The sequence below is a fragment of the Prionailurus bengalensis genome, chromosome B3, assembly GCF_016509475.1.
Source record: "Prionailurus bengalensis isolate Pbe53 chromosome B3, Fcat_Pben_1.1_paternal_pri, whole genome shotgun sequence".
Classification (NCBI taxonomy): domain Eukaryota; kingdom Metazoa; phylum Chordata; class Mammalia; order Carnivora; family Felidae; genus Prionailurus; species Prionailurus bengalensis.
The window spans coordinates 139,240,456-139,261,538 of record NC_057355.1 but is presented as its reverse complement, the minus strand read 5'-3'; the positions used below and the strand labels follow the sequence as shown (position 1 = coordinate 139,261,538).

Here is a 21,083-nt window from a genome sequence, read left to right as displayed (position 1 = left end):
TGGTATCTGGCTAAAAGGATGTTGAGTTAGGGACACCTTTATTTTTAGTTTTGTGAAATAAATGTATGTCATTCACAGTTATTTCCATATATAGTTATATTCCATATATAGCTCGCCCAGTGCAGGAAGAGCTTCCAGGAAAGTTGCCACTCATTTAACTGACTTAACTGGCATTATGACCTAAGTGCAAGGCCGCTGATGGATTCCTGTTATGAACGTGATCGATGGCACCAGCACCAGAAGTGGATGGTTAATGGAAGAGAAATAAGGCTTGAAATATACAAGAAAGCAGCTTATCTGCAAAATGTCTGACTCTTTCAAGCTTTCAGAATCTCATAATTGGATGGCTGTTTTCTTTCTTTCTTTCTTTTTTAAGCTTCTTTATTTTGAGAGGAAGAGAAGCATGGGCAGGGGAAGGACAGAGAGAGAGAAGGAGAGAGAGAATCCCAAGCGAGCTCCAAGCATAGCCTGATGTGAAGCTTGAACCCACAAACTGCAAGATTTGAGCCAAACCAAGAATCAGATGCTCAACTGACTGAGCCACCCAGGTGCCCCATGGTTGGACAGTTTCAAGCACACATGGTAAAAATCCACATTGCACTTGGGTGACATGTCAGCCTGGCAAACAGTTTTGGAGGCTCAGAGGACACAAACAAGATGCAAAAACTTTGTCCCAAATGTGGGTGTAGAGTTGGTATTTTCAATTTGTATTTCTCTGATGATCAATAAAGTTTTCATATGACGATTGGTCATTTGTATGTCTTCCTTTATGAGGTGTTTGTTCAAGACTTTTGCTCATTTTTCAAAAATGGGTTTTCTTTTTTTCTTATTACTGAGTTGTAGAAGGTCTTCATATATTCCGATCGCAAGTCCTTTGTTAGATAAATGTATTTTGAATATTTTCTTTTAGTCTGTGTCTTGACTATTCATTTTCTAATAATGTCTTTTCTTGAGTAAAATTTTAAATTTTATGAAGTATGATTTATCAATTTACTGTTTTCTAATAAGTGCATTCTGTATCCTCTCTGGGAAATCTTTGCTTATCCTCAGGTGGAGCAGATAGTCCCTTGTGTTTTCTTATGAAGTTTTCTAGATTTAACCTTTACATTGGCCTTTGATTCATTCCAAATGAATTTTGTATTATTTGTATGAGATAGGGAGTCAAATTTCAATTTTTTCCGATATGGATTCTTTTTAAAAATTCAAGTTAGTTAACATACAGTATAATCTTGGTTTCAGGAGCACAACCCAGTGATTCATCACTTACATATAACATTCAGTGCTCATCCCAACAAGCGCCCTCCTTAATGCCCATCACCCACTAAGCCCATCCCCCCACCACTTCCCCTCCAGCAACCCTCAGTTTGTTCTCTGTATTTAAGAGCCTCTTATGGTTTGCCTTCTTCTGTTTTTATCTTATTTTTCCTTCCCTTCCCCTATGTTTATCTGTTGTGTTTCTTAAATTCCACATGAGTGAAATCATATATTTGTCTTTCTCTGACTTATTTCGCTTAGCGTAATACATTCTAGTTCCATCCATGTTGTTGCAAATGGCATGATTTCATTCTTTTATCGCCGAATAGTATTCCATTGTGTGTTTATATACGTGTGTGTGTGTGTGTGTGTGTGTGTACATGAGATCTTTATTCATTCATCAGTTGACGGACATTGGGCTCTTTCCATACTTTGGCTATTGTTGATAGCGCTGCTATAAACATTGGGGTGCATGTGTCCCTTTGAATCAGCATTTTTGTATCCTTTGGATATATACCTAATAGTGCAATTGCTGGGTTGTAGGGTAGTTATATTTTTAATTTTTGGAGTTTTGAGGAATCTCCATACTGTTTTCCAGAGTGGCTGCACCACTTTACATTCCCATCAACAGTCAGTGTGGATTTTCAACTGAAAGAGCACTCTTGATGAAAAGATTTTAATTTTCCCATAAAACTGCTTTGGGACTTTTGTCAAAAATCAGTTGACCTAAGGACGCATGGGTGGCCCAGTTGGTTAATCATCCAACTCTTGGTTTTGGCTCAGATCATGATCTCATGGTTCGTGGGTTCCAGTCCCACATCGGGCTCTGCACTGACAGCACAGGGCCTGCTTGGGATTCTCTCTCCCTCTCTCTCTGCTTCCCCCCTGCTCATGCTCTCTTTCTAAATAAATAAATAAACAAACAGTTGACTTATTAAGTATGAATTTATTTCTGGCTTTTCTAGTCTGTTCTGTTGATCCCTTTGTCTCACTTTATACCAAGACTACAACATCTCGTTAACTGTAATTTCAAGTGGTCTTGAGGTTGAGTGGTTTAAATCCTCAGAATTGTTCTTCTTTTTAAAAGTTATTTTGGCTTAAAAAATTATTTTGGCTTTTATATGTCCTTTGAATTTCCATATTCATTTTGGAATCAGTTTGCCCATTACTACCCAAAAAGGCTGCTGAACTTCAATAGAGATTGTGAGAATGAGTAGGTCAAACCTAGGGAAAACTGAAGTTACCAATATTAGTCTTTGAAATCATGAATGTGGAGTCTGTCTCCATTTAGTTAGATCCTTTAAAATGTCTCTCAGCAAAAATCTGTAATTTCGATGAGCAGATGTCGGCCATATTTTTAAATTTATTCTTAATTACTTCAGATTTTTTGCACTGGTATTTTTCTCCCAATTCTAGGAAGGAAGCATTCATTTTTTGACCAGTAATTACGATTTTATCTGTAGTTTTTCTTATTATACACATATTAACACATTAAGAAAGTTTGCTTATATTCCTAATTTGCCAAGACTTTTTAAAAAAAAATCATGGACGTGTATTGAATTTTGCCAACTGCATTTTCTATGCATACTGAGATGATCAGATGCTTTTCTCCTTTATTCCATGAATATGATGAACTACACTGATTGATTTTTATTTTTGGGACAGAGAGAGACAGAGCATGAACGGGGAGGGGCAGAGAGAGAGGGAGACACAGAATCGGAAACAGGCTCCAGGCTCCGAGCCGTCAGCCCAGAGCCTGACGCGGGGCTCGAACTCACGGACCGCGAGATCGTGACCTGGCTGAAGTCGGACGCTTAACCGACTGCGCCACCCAGGCGCCCCTACACTGATTGATTTTTAAATGTTAAACCAACCTTGCATTTCTGAGAAGAACTTTACTTTGTCATAGCATATTATTTTTTTTTTTTATATATCGCTGTACGTGATTCGATAATTTTAGAAGGATTTTTGCATCTATGTTTATGAGAGACAATAGTGTATAGGGGCTCATCCCATGTATTTCCCTTCTCTCGGGGATCAGTCCTGCATTGCTTGTTGCTTGATGATATTGAGGACAGCAGGCTTAAATATTTTGTCTAGTTTTTAGTTGTTTATGGAAAGAAGGCTGGTCTGGTATCAGTTACTCCATCTGGCCAAAAGTAGGATGTCTGCTCAAATTTTTAAAATCCAGTAATTTGTTGACACGTTTTTGTCATTATAAATAAGGGTTCACTTTAGCACCTGATTTTGCCTTTGTAATTCTGTGTTATTTTTCTAAAGGAGGGCCCCACACTGTAGAAACTATAGACCTCCAAAACGGAATCTGTCTCTCATTAAGACTATTTCCTTGGGGCGCCTGGGTGGCTCTGTTGGTTCAGCATCCGACTTCGGCTCGGGTCATGATCTCACGGTTCATGAGTTTGAGCCCCCAGTCGGGCTCTGTGCTGTCAGGGCCAAGCCCACTTTGGATCCTCTGTCCCACTCTCTCTGCCCCTTCCCAATTCTTGCACACACACGTTCTCTCTCTCTCTTTCTCAAAAACAAAACATTTTTAAAAAAGACTATTTTCTTGAATGAAAATAAGAGTTTCTACTCCCTTCCTTGTTGCTGTCTGCAGAGGTGGTAGCTATCTGCTGCTCAGCTTTACGGCTGCCCTCAGACCTCTGGTGAGGCCCAAGGTCATTAGAAAGGGGACCAAGAAGTTTATATGGCACCAGGGAGACTGACATGTCAAAATGAAGTGCAACTTGCAGGAACCCGGAAGCACGGACAATAGGGTGGGCAGAAGTTCAAGGGCCAGATCTTGGTGCCCAACATCACTGGTTACAGGAACAACAAGAAAACAAAGCCCATGCCACCCAGTGGCTTCTAGAAGTTCCTAGTCCACAACACCAAGGAACTCGAAGGGCTACTGATGTGCAACAAATCTTACCACGCAAAGATGGCTCGCGATGTCTCCTCCAAGGACCACAAAGCCATTGCGGAAAGAGCAGCCCCGCCGGCCGTCAGTCCCCAATCCTGATGCCAGGCCGCGCAGCAAAGCAAGTGAGTAGACAGACAGCTTATGTGTGTGTGGTATTTGTGTTAAGAAAACCTTTGGAAAAAAGAGTTTATTGCACAAATACAAAAAAAAAAAAAAAAAAAAAGAGCTCCGTGAAAACCCAAGAGGAAGAATAGGAGCACCGCCAGGTTCAGGAAAACTCCCAAGTTGGAAGGGTCGGAAATAGAAGCTTCTCCCTACCATGCTGTGTGCACCTTGCTTTGCCTGTATTAGTCAGCTCTTGAGAGACCACCACGGAAGCTCAGTGTTGTTCAGCAGTCCCATCTTACTTCTCATCAAGGTCTTCAGGTTGGCGAGGGTGGCTCAGGCTGCAGGCTGTCCAGGGAATTCTGATGACGGTGGCTCATTTTCAGACTCAGGCTGCAGGGGCAGCAGAAACCCAGAGTATATTCTGACTGTGTTGGAAGGTCTAAAGGGAAAATCTAAATGCAGAAGCAAATTCTAAACCCCTACTTGGATCGTGCCCACTAGCGTTCCTTTAGCCCCAGCAAGTTATGTAGCCAAACCCACAACAAAGGCTGGAGAATTAACTATGGGAGGTGGGAAGAGAAAAGAGTGTATATGATATCACTATATAGGAGTAAAGAATAAGAACCCATAATTCAATCTACCACACTGTCCATGTTTCATTTGTTTGTTCTGATCACTGTATTCAAGACTTCAGGCTGGGTGTATGGTCCCTAAGGTTTTCCCAGCCCTCCCTACATCATGAAAACTCTCAGTATATTTTATCCTTCTGACGAGATTTTTCCTGGAAACTCCGATTTATGAATCAGAGCCCTGTCAGTGGAAAGGCCACCTTTGGGTCACTCATCCATCCCCGGACCTTTGGTGGCTATTCCTGAGCAAAGAAGAGTCTGACACAGCTTCCTGCAGAGGAATATTGGGGAGGCAGCCTCGACTAGAAGGGGAAGTTGGGCACAGTTGGCATCATGACTGGCATATCCCGTGACAGGGACCGTGCTGGGTAAATCATAACGTCTGCAGCAGACTTTTCTCAAAGATTCTTCCACTTGGGAGGAAGTATGGGGAGTGCTGACGGGGGCATAGTGGTGGAGGATATAGCAAAGAGTGGAGTATACTGGTCCTTTGTGGGAAGCCTGGGGCTAAGGTAACTGATGGAGGCAAAGTGATATTTAAAATATCTACTCATCAAAACAAACCAATAAATAAATAAAATAACATATCTACTCATCTATGTGGCATGGGAACTAGCTAATGGGAAGGGGCTATCAACAATAAATCTTGGTGTGCCGCTATCTATTCCTGAAGATACTATTCAGGTAGCATTGCCCCCTCTAAAAAAAGTGCCTCGACATTTGTCCCAAGGTCATGCAGCTTGTAAGTAGCAGAACCTTGTATTACATAAAAAATGTAACCCATACACTTACACTGGGAGAACAGATTTACTAAACTGATGACAAGAAAATCAAAGTTCAAAAACATCAAGATTCTGGTCCAAGATCTATAGACTGATCAGTAGCATATTTGGGACTTGAACACAGATTTGTCAGGTTCTGAACCTGACCTTCATTTCTGGATGATTTCCTGGCTCTCAGAAAAAGCTAAGGGGTGGTCATTGGTGAGGAGTGAGCGATGGACTTTCTGCACATGCTCATGATTCAAATGCCCAAAGAAATGGACTTACCCACAGAGTTTTCCAGAGAGAAGTGAGATGAGAAAGAACTATTGCCCAGTTCTGGTGGCCGAGCCAACATCAAACCAGAACGCCCCACGGAAGCTAAGTTCACACATCTCTTTAATATTGAGGCAGAGTCTTAGAACTTCAGAACCCAAAGTTCTACAGCAGAGTCTTCAGAACGAAAAACACTGACGTGGGCTCCTCAGGACGAGAAACAAAGTTACCAACGAAAAAACGTGGCCAACTAAGGTCAGATAATGACCTCAGAGGCTGGGACAACAGGGGCTCAGATGGCAAGAAGCAGGGAGGGTGATAGCAACCACAGGAAGGACAATCATTCTGTGGGACATTGCTGGACCCCTGCTCCAATAATTATAAATACAAGTCTCTTTGGGAGCTGACTCAGGGTTTGGGTAAGCCAACCATGTATGGACTCCAGTGGCACCTACACGTGTATTCTGGAACATGCAGGTATGTGAAGAAGTACCTGAAATTGACCTTTCCTGGGCTGGATTTCCCACAGATTAAGTGACCTACAGGCATCTCAGCAGCTTTGATTTGTGACTGGTCCCCATCAATGGGTCATCGTCGGTCTGTGCCTTTGGCCTTTCACGACAGAAGGGGCCCCTTTCTGATTAAGGGAAAGATGGCAGCTTATGGGTAGGGAAGATCTGAGGAGTCATCTTTGGGTCTTGCCAGAATTAAGGCTGACCCACCTCTCTGCTCATTCTAACTTTGATTTCTTTGGTCCCAATGAGATAGATGCTAGTTAAGGAACTTGTGCCTTTATTTCTTTACCAACTGCAGTGCTTAGGACTGTTCAGCTGTTACCCATAGCTTCCTGCCCTTGGCTGAGAGATGGGATGCTCAGAACAGGACACTGAGTTGTGCTGTCCTCCCAGTGACCAGGACAGACAATGGAGTTGAAAGCCCCAGCTTTAAGGCCAAGTTTACCTACCCGGCAGGCTGTCCCAGGCAGGGAGGTGTGCTGACCTTGGATTACCCCGCTGTGGATGCATCTGGTCTCTTATTTTGCAAAATTCCGCCATTATTGTCTACCCATAGAACATACACCTCTCAACAAAGGGTCTTGTAGGGAAAGGTTTGCAGATATCTTGTGACCTTCTCTCTCAGAGCAATAATGTGGCCCTTCTGCCGGGAGTGTGCACAGTTTTGTGTAACTTGTTTACGAATGGTGGAAAATATCAGCAGCCTGCTCACTCCATCTGCTTCCCATGACAGAGAAGAATCGTCAGGTAGTGATGTCCAGCAGCCCCCCCCCTCGCCCACCCAGCTCACAAAGGGGTCTTTCTGGGGATGGCCCACCATAGAAATTCTGCCCTTAGGGAGGGGGAAGCCACTCAGTCCGCTAGGAGAGCACTGTCAGAGGAGGAATCAGGAATTTGACCTCTGGAACTCTCTTCCCAATGTGTGGCCGCAGCCAGTCTGGGCTCCTGAAGTAGCTATCAGGGAAGTGCTTACATGGCGGATGGGATTGTTTCTGGCAGAGGACAAGGAAACCAGGAAGCGAGCGGGTTTCCTGATGCTCTGCGGGCAGCCGACGGGGAAGAGAGAGCCCTAAGACGAAGCACGGTTGATGGCAACATTCACAGGAAAGTGGGCTGAGGCGGGGGGCTGCTTAGAGGAGAGGGGGGAAAAGAGAGGAAACACAAGAGGGAGAAAGAGAAATGCGGAGAGAAGGGGGCAGGAGCGGGGGAGGATGGCGGCGAGAGACACTCTAACTGAAAGACTTCCTGTGAGGTCGTATACAGTTGGTGCCAAGACGGGGCACTTGTTCTCCCAGGCATTCTGCTGGGAGCTGTAGCTGCACCGTCTCATTGGACTTGCCTAATGACCTGGGATCGGGGTGTTACTGTCACTTTGGATAGATGAGGGAAGCCAGCTGAAGAGACGGAGACTTCACCTAAGACCAGCACAACCACCTGGGTCCCGGGCTCCTGGCCCAGGTCGACATCTGGTTCTATCTGCCTCACTGCCTCCAAATATGCCTGATCACCTGGGAGGCCCTGTAAAGACGGGGGCCAGGCTCCACTCTGGAGCTGGGATCTGGGAGACGGTGTATGTTTCCTGAGCATCCAGGGGTATCCCACCGTCTCTTTTGTTTGGGCAAGTGACTTCCGCAGATACTGTCCTTGTAGCTGTGGTGAAGGATACCACTGAGATCACTCAAAGGGGTCACGGGAAGGTAAGGGAAAAATGCTCGGGCTGCTTTTGAGAAGGCTTAGAGGTTGGTTGATAGCCAATACTGTTGACAACCTGACGGTCCAACAGTAAGAAAACAGGGACACGGGTGATGCTACATCTAAACAGCAGGATCCCAAGATTCATTGATACGCGACCGTAGTCCGGATTGTTAATGACAACGTATCTGGGAGCAATGTTCATAGCATGGCGCCATTTGTATAAATTATAGTTTCTACCTCCTCCCGAGGAAGTGTCTGGATGGCTGTTGACGATGGCCGTCTGGAACGCCTTTGGACCCAGCCAATACGAGGAACAAAGGAAGCTGTCCATTATAACAGGGAATGTGGGGACAATGACCTAAAGACTGTGCCTTGCCTAAACGCGACACTACTTTCGTATTTCAAGGAAAATGGTCTCTCCAAACAGATGCGCAGTCCACCTGGTCTATAACGTATACACTAAATATCATCTTGATTCTGGGTGGTGATCTCTGGAGATTATTTTAATTTTTTAAAAAATGTATAGAATGTTTTAAAAATTGCAATTCTTTTCGGCTGGGACTATGCATGTATGATTCATGGAAAGGCAGACAAGGATGAAAGATAGGACTGAGCTGCTGGGTCAACTGGCCCCCTTCTGTTGAGGCATGAAGAGGTCTCAGCCCCCGCTATGCAGGAGGGCACCCCAAAGCTGTGCTCCTTGGGGTTAGGATGGCACATTATGGGGGATAAGGTGGGGGCAGGACTCAGGGTTCGCGGAGAAACCGTTTGCTTTGCACAGAAATCACAGAAACAGGCAGTGGGAAAAGAGCTTGTGGTCCATGTAGTATCCATGAAACTCTTGTAAAAAGAAAAAAACAGTCTCTAGAAACTTTCCCCAGACTTCCCTGGACATCTCTGGACTCGTGAGCTACGTGACTTGAGGGGACTTGATCCTGTCTGGGTTTCAGATGGTTTACTGGGTTAAAAAAAAAAAAAGGAAAAAAATCTTCGGGAAAGGGTCTCTGCCCTGCCCCTCCCCCATCCCGTAGAATCAGAGGGACCCCAAAGGCCCCCTCTGCCTTCCCAGGGTGTGGGTCCCTCTCACTGAACTTGGAAGGTCTTTGAGGCATCCTATGTCCTCCACTGAACCTCAGGCTCCCCCAGGGATCTTTCTTTCGGGGTCTCAATGCCGTTCTTGGGCTGCAGTGGGGAAGACCGCGCTTGGGACTTAGGCTCAGCGCCTTGCTGCGTGACCTCACAGTCCTCGTGCCTTTGCCAAGTCAACTCACCTTGCAGGTCACACTTTCTGCATCAGTTAAGTGAGGCAAACGTATCCACCTGATGGGATTAGGGGGCTAGCATCACCCCCATTTCCAGGGGAGGAAAACCAGGGATCCCAGATCATAAGAGCCAGAGATGGGGTTCAAGCCACAGGCAAGCACCTCGCGGCTCCGAACCTAGGCTTCCAGGATCGGGCTTTCGGCTTTCGGAGGTCCCCCCTGCAGGGGTTGAAGCGAAAGGCATCCATTCAGCTGTGCTGCCTGGGCCAGCGGTGGGGAGATCAGAGCGAGGCAGGGCTGGTGGGAAGCGTTGGGCCCCGAGCCCGAACCGGCCAGATTCCAGCAAGCTCACCCCCACACCTTGGGCCACGCGGGGTGCGGAGCCAGAAGGTCCGATTCCACTTTTCCCAACCGTGGTGCAACCTTGGTGGAACCAATTAGCTTTTTTGAGAGCCGCTGCCTCAAAAAATGGGAAAAGGGAGAAGGATACACATCTCATGGGGTGGTTGTGAGCCCCACACCCCCCGCCCCCGCCTCCAGTAGGATGGGCACAATGTGCTGGGCGTGGTTGTGATCACTGTTATTAATCCCCGGGCTGGGCTCTGTGCGCGCGTGAAACTGGAGACCCGAGGCCATGGTGGCCTCTCCCTTCCCCGTTCCCTGAAGATGCCCCTAGACCCTCGGGAAGCTGTGGGTTTGCCCAGTGTGCGCTCCTGGGTCCTGCTACATGAGGGTGGAAATAAGACCACGCAGGCCAGAGACGCGGGCCAGAGCGCCTCCCCTCGGCCCGGCAGGCACTGAATGGGCAGCTTTATTTCCGGGCTCTGGATTACGATGATCTCGAAGAACCATCTGGAGGCTGATCCGAGGGCTGGAAGGGCAGTCTTCCCCCCCAATAAATTTCAAATGAGTATACTTGAAAAATCACGGGGGCTTCTACGGCCCAAACCAAACAGGTCTGCTTAACAGAATCACATTCAGGTGTTTGTTTTTTTTTTTAAATAAAATAAAAAATAAGTATAGACAAAGGAATGACAGTGAATGACGTTTGAAAATACCACAGTGCTAAAAAAAAAAAGACGTTGGTAGTATTTTTTTAATCCATTGCACCTTTATTGTTTACTCTGTTCACTGTTCAGAATTTTCATATAGTCTTTCCAGAATCACACACAACCTGGTGGATGGCTCCCTCCCCCTGACAGCCCATTTTATTCCCAACCAACCTCCTCTTGTCCCTCGTCCTTACTTGTATGATATTCTGCCAGTGTCCAAGGAGTTCCCAAGGGTTATTTATTTTTATGGAGGAAGGGGGGGGGGTGAGATGTGCAGAACTGGACTTTCACAAAGCCATCGGGTTTGTGAATGACCCTGAGGGCCCTTTCTTTCCTGCGCCTTCCCCTCCTGTGCATCATCTCTCTCTCCAGCAGCCCCGCAGCCCTCACTGGGCTAAGGAATCGGGCAGATCCGGGCAGATTCAGCCACCTGATCTCGGGGAAGTTTCCTGATCTCTCGGAGCTCTTTCTTCGACAAATGGTGGGAAAAGGGCCCCTCCCATCTCGCAGGGGGATTACAGGGTTATAGGGGGATTTCAGTGACCTAAGGAATATAAAGTCTCTGGCACACAGTGTGCCCTAAATGCATGTCTACTTCCTTCTGGGAGGGAAGAGAAGACACCTGATGAATACCGTCAGAGTCAGGTGCTTGGGGGCATCTGCTTTATAAAAGAACCTGGTCCCTTAAAAGAGCACAAGAAGTGACTCTCTAATGGTGGAATTTCAGACACCACAACAAGGGGAGGGAGAGATCTGGCGGTAGCGACCTCCTGGGCATCATTTGAACCCAACTAGGCGAGCTGCTGCTTCTTTCATCCACGGGCAAGTCTGGCGCCGGCAAAAGGAACCGTGACCCTCTTTGTCAGGGTATGTCGCCACAGCCAGGCAAAGGCCCTTCTCAGGGAGCCAGGAGCAGAGGGCAAATTTGTATATATTCACCCATCCCTACCAGGGAGGAAGTAGCTTTGTGTGGCTGTAAACCAGGAGCTTTAAGAAGCACAGCAATCTTTTAGGGTGATCACTGCATCCCCTTCTAGGGCCCTTAAAAAGTCACCTGTCACGGGGGTGTCCTTGCAGAGCCCGAGAGAGCCACGTGAGCTCTCACGCTGGACAGCCCACGTGCCATTTACACCCCACCTCCTCCGAAAAAGGTCCCAGGCAGCTCGCTAACTAAGGAAGGAATTATGCCCCTGTGCTGGCCTTCCCTCCTCGTTCTCCCTAACGTGCACGGTATGTGGCCGCTGAAATAAAAATCTGATCGATGTCACCAGAATGAAAAAATAATGCTGGCAATAAGAAGCCGACGATTCCGTCCTAGAGTTGATCTGTGCACGTAGCTGCCCTCTCCTCTTCAACGACAGTCCTTTTTACGTTTCTTCGAAGCTGATCTATCGCTCAGTCCTCGTTCATGCAAAATTCTCAGTAAGGATATGGTCCGACTAAGGTCCACATGCCCACAATCGTTTTAGATCTCCCATATAACAACAAAAAGCCGCTCAACGGACAATCTTAAAACATGCATCCACCAGGACCAGGGCTGGTGCTATGGAAAAATGTCCTCCAGACCAAAGAGAGAGAGAGAGAGACAGAGACAGAGAGAGAGAAAGAGGGGGGGGGAAGGGAAAAGATTCAAGATGTTCGAAGCAGGACTAGAACGGCTATGCCACACAACACCTGCAGTCTACGGGGCGAAGCAGATAAAACCAACGAAAGCTCGAGGACTCGAGGAGCGCCTCTCCAAATATTTGGTTCATGCTAAAAAATAGAGCACATTTATTAAAAATATATATTTATAAACGTTGATATGAACAGATACACACGTCAAGCCAATGAAAAAAGAAAAATAAGTTATCTCCCCAGTATCAAATAGTTAGCCACTTTTGATGGATGGGATTCTGTCAAAGGGTTGCCCCTGTGGTTTCTCGTCCCGAACGGCTCGTCGTCGAGTTAAGGTGAAGCCCGTGTCCCAGGAGACGCACCGACGAGCCTCGCCCGCCCTGTTCCTCCTTCCCAACGCGTGAAATCCATCAGAGACCCGGGATGAGGAGTTTCTGCACCCATCCGCTCACCCATGGCGTCAAAGGCTGGTCTTCTGCATGTTCTTTCGGGCCCCGGGCCAAAGACGTTGAGCTCCTTGTCGTGTGAATGAGTTTTGTTGGGTTCATTGTGCTTTAGTGTCTGCTCTTTGTAGCAGGAGTGGTTTGTTTTTGTGACCTCTTCTACAGTTCGAAGGTGCATTTGCTTGAGCAGCGTGTGTAGGTCAGGCCTGCTCGCTTGCACGGCAGCGTCCGATCAGTCACCTGCCGACACACAGGACTCCCGTCATTCGGCCATCCCCGAGGCCCCTCAGCACCCTCTGAGCCATTCACAGAGTGGTGTATATGTATACAAATATGATAACAATCAGGTTCAGAATGGTCCCGATAATCCCCAGCATCGCCAAGACGCTCTCTTCCTTACTCTCCCTCTCCTGGCCTCCTCTGTCCTCATCATTTCCACTCGTGATTACCATCTTGGTGGCAAGTGTCTTTATCTTCCGCCCCAGGCTAACCTGTAATGGAAAGAGGCAGCACAAAAGACGATCATTTATAAGCATCCTCTCCACGGCAGGGCAGAGCCGGGGCGGAGGGGAGGGGATTTCGTGCCTGGGCACTAGACCGTGCGTGGGAGTGAAAAATCACCCAGGGATCCCATCCCGGGACACGCCGCTCTGAGCCACGGAGCAGTAGCAGAGCACGGCTTGTCAATTTCAAGGGTGACTGTCCTGACACTGGCTCGAAGAGATCGGCCCAGGAGTCCAGCCTGGGTGCCACCTTTTCTACCAAGCTTGTTCTCTCCCCTCTTCCTTGAAGCAGAGAACAGAAGCTACTGCACAGCAGTTGAACGAAAACACAGGCACCCTCCACTGCAGCGGGAATTTTATGTGCATTCATGTCCTACATCACACCCCAGAAACGTCCCATCCTGCATATGTACAAAGAGGGGTTCCTACACACGACAGGAGCACTGGCTGCCACGTGGGCAGGGGTGGTCGGGACCCAGGGAAGGTGACTCACTGGGGCCAGAAGGACGGCAAGAGGATGAGAAGACTGCCGTAAGAAACTCTAGCAGGAGTCTGAGTTGGAAAGTTCCTTGGCGTTAAAGGGACACATCTTGTACAACGGGGTTGGGCACCTGTGCACTTGGGGACGTGGGCGAGACGCTCCTACAAGCTCCGTTTGTGACAGCAGAGGACCAGAAGCCACCCAAACATGCATCAAGTGTAGAACAGATGGACCCGTGGTGGTCCGCCCACTAGACACGTCTGGACGTGATGGAATATTATACGGCAGTGAAATGAACGAGCTGAGGGCACCTGTGACAACGTGGAAAAAGCCCCAGCATGTGATGCAGAAGACTTTGTGCAGCAGGAGTCAAACCACAAAGGCTGAGAACAGGCACAACCAAACAAGATAGTGTTTAGAGACGCGTACAGGAAAAAGCCTTGGTTTTCGAGCATAATTCGTTCCGGAAACATGCCTGTAATCCAAAGCACTTGTATATCAAAGCGAATTTCAAGAACCACTGGCTCAGTCGTGATCATGTGACGTCCCGCGTCACGTACTACGCACACTGCAAGACATCGCTCGTTTATCAAGTTAACATTTGTGAGCAACGTTTGCTCGTCTTGCGGAACACTCGCAGAACACGTTACTTGCGATCCGAGGTTCTACCGTGTCTGGGTTTTAGACAAAGCAAGCGAATAATTAACGCAAAATTCAGGAGAGAGGCTTCTTACAGGCGAGGACGAAGAGGGAGGCCATTTGGAAGGAGCACCAAGAACCTTCAATACACTGGCCACTTGCCCTTTGTTAAGCTGGCTGGGGGACACCTGGCTGTTCATTTTTCCCTCATTATCTTTCGAACTGTATTCATAGGTTCCAGATTTTTTTTTTTTTGTATGAGGCATTTTGCAGTAACCGAAATCATCTCTTTTTTTAAAAATTTTTTTCGCCTTTAATAGCTCTAAAAGATAATTGTTTAGATTTTTTAAAAATATTATAGGGTTTATAACAAATGTAGAACTAAACTACATATGATAAGAATAGCACAGAAAATGGAGATAGTAAATCCGTTGTAAGGATCTTATATTTCAGGGGCACCTGGCTGGCTCAGTCGGTAGAACACGCGACTCTTGATCATGGAGTCGTGAGTTCAAGAGCCACCTTGGGGGTAGAGTTTACTTAAAAAAATAATAATGATGAACAAATAAATAATAAAAATTAACATTAAGGATCTTATATTTTATGTGAAGTACTTTAATAGGATTTAGAGATCGATGGTGTTAAGTTAACAAAGACTGGAGCAACTCCTAAAAAAAACGAAAAAGTAGAAGAGCTAGTTAGCCAATAGTGGAGATAAAAACTGAACTGTAAGATATAATCAATTAGTCCAAAAAAACAAAAACCGGGATAAAAGAAAAGAGGAGCAAAGAACAGATGAGACAAATAGAAAACCACTACAAGAAAACCATTTTCCACCAGCCACTAATCTGAACCGTATGTAAAAAACGATCAGTGTGTGTGTCACGGCAGCAGCTTGTCTACTTGATGGGATGGGACTCAGACCAGGCCAGCACCCCACCTCACCCCGGGTGCACTTCCTCCTTTACAGCCAGGAAGTGTTTCAGGCTCCGGCATGGTGATGGTTAATTTTATGCGTCACGTTGCCTGGGTCGTGGGGTGCCCTGACATCTGTCAAACATTATTTGGGGTGACTCCATGAAGCTTTTTCTGGATGACATTCACATGCGAATGGAGAGACTGAGGATAGCAGATGGCTCCTCCTGAAGTGGGTGGGCCTCACCTAATCAGCCGAAGACCCAAAGAGAGCAAAAGGGCTGAGTAGGAGGAGTTTCTCCGGCCTGCCTGCCTTTGAGCTGGGGCATCACTTTCCCTGCCTTTGAATTCAAACTGAAATGCTGATTCTTCCTGGGTCTTGAGCTTGTTAGCCTTTGTCCTGAAACTAAACCCATCGGCTCTCCTGAGTCTCCTAGCTGCTGACTCACCCTGCAGATCTCGAAACTCGCCAGCCTCCATCATGACATGGGCCGATTCCTTACAATAAATCTCTTTTTAATACAGGGGTCAGAAGATATCTCAGGGCAAATACCCGGGAAGGATCACAAACAGGAATCCAGGAAGGTGGAGGGTGTGGTTGCAAAGTGAATTATCTACACATCTCTTCCCCTGGGCCTGCGAATCCCTAAAAGGGCTGGGTAAGGCCGTGTGGATCAAGTCTAGATTTGGAGCCCAGTACATGCGAACAGGTGTCTGTGTCAGGGACAGACAGACAATGAGTGAAGACAGGGGAATTAATGCAGCGTGAATGCATGCACAGATGAGTGGATAAATGTCTTAAAGCGAAGTCCCATTTCGTTCACAGCTTTAGTATAACCGGACAGGCTCAGGCTAGGCCAAGCTTCCGGCTGGATCTATTCGGTTGTCTTTCTTCTTTTTCCTAGTACGGTTTTTAATGATGCATAATACACACACAGAAAAGTGCACAGACTTTAAATGTATAGCTTGACAAATGTTCCCACCTGTTTAGCTAGCATCAAGATCAAGAAACAGAACCTTCCAGAACCCCAGGGGGCCCCCGTGGCATCCTATTCCATTTACTATCTTTTCTGCCTTCTCCCCTCCCCCCCAAAAAAACCCCACTACCCTGGTTTCTACACCCTAGGTTAGTTGTGCGTGTCTGTAAATTTTACACGAATAGAATCATACAGCACATCCTTGTTCTCCCCCTCAGTCCTATGCTGGTGAAATTCACCTGTGTTGCGTGTAGCTTGTGGCTCATTCATTCTTATTGAGAACAGTACACCATTATATAAACAGACCCATGATTTATGTCTCTATTTACTGCTGATGGACATTTGGATTTCTTCCAGTCTGAAGCCATCATGCTGCTCGGAACGTTCTTGCACACGTCTGCTGGCAAACGTGAAAAGCGTGCATTTCCCCCAACGTTTTACATACAAGTTTTCAACATACAGAAAAAAAAAAATTTCCAGTGAGCACCCACACACACCATCGGAATGCCACCATGAACAGGTTAGTACACTTGCTTTAGCAAATATCTGTGCGCCTACCCGTCCATCTTCCTTTTTGGGTGTATTTCAAAATAAACTGCAAATATGATTACACGTCTGCTTAAATCCTGCAGCATGCATGGGTTAACTAGCGTTCAATATTTGCTTGCAATTTTCCTTTTGATGTAAAACTTGTACGTGTGCGATGTCCTACTGGCTACCTGAGCCCGGGAGAGGAACCGCTGAGGTATAGGGCGTGCACGTGTTGCGGTTTACTAGATGGTGCTCGACGGTCCCGCAAAGGGGTTGTGTCCGCTTGCTTGTTTGTGAGTGCTAGAGTGATGATTGTCTCTTTTCTTCTGGACACTCCATAGCCCAGCCTCTGCACCAAGTCACGAGAAGGTGCAAGAACTTTAGAAACCCACTCCTTTCTCTGCTCTGGACAGACATCTAGCCAATGAGTAGCCGTTATCTCCTTAGAGGGCCTCTTGTGGCTTGGAGTCTCTTTAGCTGGACCTCGAGCCCCAAGAGAGCAAGCTGCTGAAAGTTCACCTCCAAGCACGGTGCCCGGCGTGGGCCGGGCGCTGGGAGAAGCGTGCAGAATGAATGTGTACTGCGGACGGACGGGCATCTCCCGGTCTCTGCAGGGCAGGGAATGCATCGCCACGGTTGGTCTAAAGAGACGCTGTTAGTGTTGCCCTTAAAACCCAAGACCGATCATCACAGTCACTCAAGCAAAACAAAGTGCCTGTCAGGGAGGCAGCTTGGCTTCAAGGCTTAATTTAGCCTCTTCCCTGAGTTAACCCGAGATAACTCTGACTCAGGGGGAAGTGGAGGGGAATAATCAGGTCGACCGTATTTACGTTCTGAGGGCTCTGCAGCAAACCAAGGCCTTCTCCGCCCCACAGAAGTCTGTTACACCCCGAAGTCTGTTTCTACAGTGCTTGACTCATCAGCCTGAACTTCCCCGTGGAAACCAGGCTGGGAGTGAAGCTCCCAGGGGAGCTACGGAGGGCTTCCTAGGAGAGAAGTGGTTGGAACGTTCTTTTCCTGGGACAAAGTTGTCTGGCCAGAGTGTGCAGGATGAAGAGAGGGAGATTAGCCTGGAAGCCACAGCAGTAATAAACGTGGGAGGAGAAACAAAACCAAAATAACACAGAAAGCAAAGTCTGGGGCTGAGCAACGCGGGGCATAAAGCTTACTTCCATTCCTTCACTCCCTCGTTCACTCGTCCCTCCCTGCCTGGGACTGGGTGGGAGGGGAATCAGAGAGTGACTGCCTGATGGATGATAAAAGCACTTCTTTTGGGGTGAGAAAAATGTTCTAAAACAGATTTTGGTGATGGTGGCACAACTCTGTGTATATACTAAAACCACGGAATTGTACGCTTTAAGTAGTTGAATTTTGTGGTTTGTAGAGAGTATCTTTTTTTTTAAGTTTATTTATTTATTGTGTGTGTGTGAGAGAGAGAGAGAAGGGGGAGGGGCAGAGAGACAGAGAGGGAAAGAGAGAATCCCAAGAAGGCTCTGCACTGACAGCACAGAGCCCAAAGCGGGGCTCGATCCCACGAACCGTGAGATTGTGACCTGAGTGAAAAATCAAAGAGTTGGATGCTTAACCAACTGAGCCACCCAGACATCCCTTCTGTATCTTAATGAAGATTTATTAAAAATAATCACAAGCATGTGTAAAATCTTTATAAAGAATATCAGAAAACTTTACCAACAGACTTAAAATTAGACCAACATAAAAAGGGAGAGATATACCATCTTCATGGAGTGCAAGATTCCACATCCCCAAATCATCAGTTCTTTCCAATGTGATCTACAGATTTGCTACCCTCCAGGCAAAATTTCTTCAGGGTTTTTGGTGCTATTTGATAGGCTGGCTCTAAAATGTGTATCAAATTGAGAAGGGATAACAATAGCTAAGATCTTCACTAAAGAAGAATAAGGGAGGGGGATTTGCTCCAAAAGACCTCAAGAATCACCATGCTGCTTGACTAATGAAATCTTAGACAGACCAAGAGAACAGAAACAGCTACATGTGCATGGACAATGCTGATCAGTGGGAGGAAATAGGCCTGTGGATAAATAGTGCTAGAGTAACTAAGCATCTGGTGGGGGGAGGGGAATGGAATTGAACCAGTATTTCATCAATTCCCAATGGATTAGAGACAGCTGTGGAAGGGAAAACTTAAGACCTTTTAGAAGACAATAGAAGTGACTATCTTCATGTCCTTTTGGTAAGGGATATCTTTTTTTAAATTTAATTTAATTTAATTTTTTTAATATGAAATTTATTGTCAAATTGGTTTCCATACAACACCCAGTGCTCATCCCAACAGGTGCCCTCTTCAATACCCATCACCCACCCTTCCCTCCCTCCCACCCCCCATCAGCCCTCAGTTAGTTCTCAGTTTTTAAGAGTCTCTTATGGTTTGGCTCCCTCCCTCTCTAACCTCTTTTTTTTTTTTTCCTTCCCCTCCCCCATGGGTTTCTGTTAAGTTTCTCAGGATCCACATAAGAGTGAAAACATATGGTATCTGTCTTTCTCTGTATGACTTATTTCATTTAGCATAACACTCTCCAGTTCCATCCACGTTGCTACAAAAGGCCGTATTTCATTCATTCTCATTGCCAAGTAGTATTCCATTCTGTATATAAACCACAATTTCTTTATCCATTCACCAGTTGATGGACATTTAGGCTCTTTCCATAATTTGGCTATTGTTGAAAGTGCTGCTATAAACATTGGGGTACAAGTGCCCCTATGCATCTGCACTCCTATATGGATATCTTAATAAGATATATAAGATATATGATACCTTATATATATCTTATATCTTATATATATCTTATATATATCCTATATCTTATATGGCTATCTTAATAAGACATAAGGCTCAAGCTATAAGAGAGAATACTAATACAAGCAATCACATTAAATTTAATGTTTATCAAAAAAGACCATAAAAAAGTGAAGTTATTAAATCATAAACTGGGATGTACATGTGTCATATATACACCTTATATATACTCTATATATCACACAGATCTTGTTACAGTCAAGTCAGTGAGAAAACGATAAACTTCCAGTAGAAAACTGGGCAAAAACCACGTTCGGGAACTTCCCGAAAGAGTGAACGGCCATAAAGAAACTAAACCTCCGTGATCAGAGAAACGCAAATTAAAATACGAGCTTTTACCCAACAGTCATCGGCTTCACAAGAGCTATAAGGTCCAACCAACCGCCCAACACTGACGACACAGCTTCTGAAGTGACAGGAGCACAAGCTGGATGCTGTCACTCGGGAAAGCAGGATGACATCACCTTGTAAAGCTGACCATACGCAGGCCCCGTGACCCGCCATCCCACCTTCGGGCTCCCACCCTGAACACACCTGCGACGACCCGCCAGGTTACACAGCCGTGAACGTTCACGGACAGGGTCACCCGCGGCAGCCTGGACCTACTGTCCCGTTTCACACGTGGCGCTTACGTACGGCGGGGAAAATGCCATCGCACACACACGTATGGATGGCTAAAGCAGCGATGCGTGAAAAGGCTTGTGGCCAAAGAGCACTCGAAGGGTGTTTCCCTTTATAGAAAGTTTGGAAACAGCCCTACGTGATCCAGAGATATAAATATGGCAAAATTCCAAGGAAAAAGTGAGAGAATCACAAACACGAAGGCAGGCGAGCCCATACTAGTGAGTGGAGAGGGGCAGTGGGTGGGGTCAGGGAAGGGTGCTTGGGGACCCCGGAGGTACTGGTGATACTCCTTAAGCTGGAAAGTGGGTACACGGGGGTTTGTTCTTTATACTTTGCATTTTGTAAGGATGCTTCTGGTATCTAAGAAACGATCAATCAATTAATTAATAATCACTCCAGCAGAGTAACTGTAAAACAATATCAACAACAAAGTTAACAACAGCCACAGCAGTAGCAACAGGAGTTGAAAGACCGGGAGCATCGATCCCAGAAGCAGCTCCAACCAGGAAGGGGGCCACCCAATTGACGGACAGCTCCGTTCCGAGCCCACCTGCCAGCCGGTCCTCTGCCGGGCCGCTTCTGAAAACCACGCTCATGGTTTGCCCAGTGGGGACGTAGGGCCTTGGAAAAGAGGCCACAGGAGTACAGGATGCGGGGTGCGGCCCGGGTGTGGGGGCTGCAGGGCCACGTGGGAGGGGAGCCCGGACAGAAGTCAAGGCCCCCGTGTGGCCCCTGCGGTCACAGCCCGTCAGGGCCACCCGGCCTGCCGGCGTCCATGCCCTTCTTTTGGTGACATTTCCACCCAGGCCGAGTCCATCAGAAGCTCCCAGAGCCCAACCCCGGGGTAGGGCGCTGAGGGCGGGTCGGCTCTAAATGCTGGGTCGTCACGGCCACGGCTCCAGAAGGAGCCTCCTGTGGCTGGTGCCACCTGGGTGCCTGGAGCCAGCCTGACTTCTGCCCTTTTTCAGGTTCTGTTGCCCGTTTCCTTCTGTCCCGTAAATGACCCTCTCTAACTACCCTGAAAAATGCTGTGTTTTTGCTG

At 46.8% G+C, this 21,083-nt stretch overlaps 1 long non-coding RNA gene across 2 annotated transcripts in view; it reads right to left on the bottom strand.

Moving 5' to 3' along the window:
• Positions 1-10,509: 10,509 nt before the first annotated feature.
• The window catches only part of LOC122469507, a 48,834-nt gene continuing 38,260 nt past the window's right edge, over positions 10,510-21,083 (bottom strand). For both annotated transcript variants that reach the window (XR_006293495.1, XR_006293496.1), the window contains one exon: positions 10,510-13,026. This is a non-coding gene — a long non-coding RNA (uncharacterized LOC122469507). The remainder of the gene's footprint in view (positions 13,027-21,083) is intronic.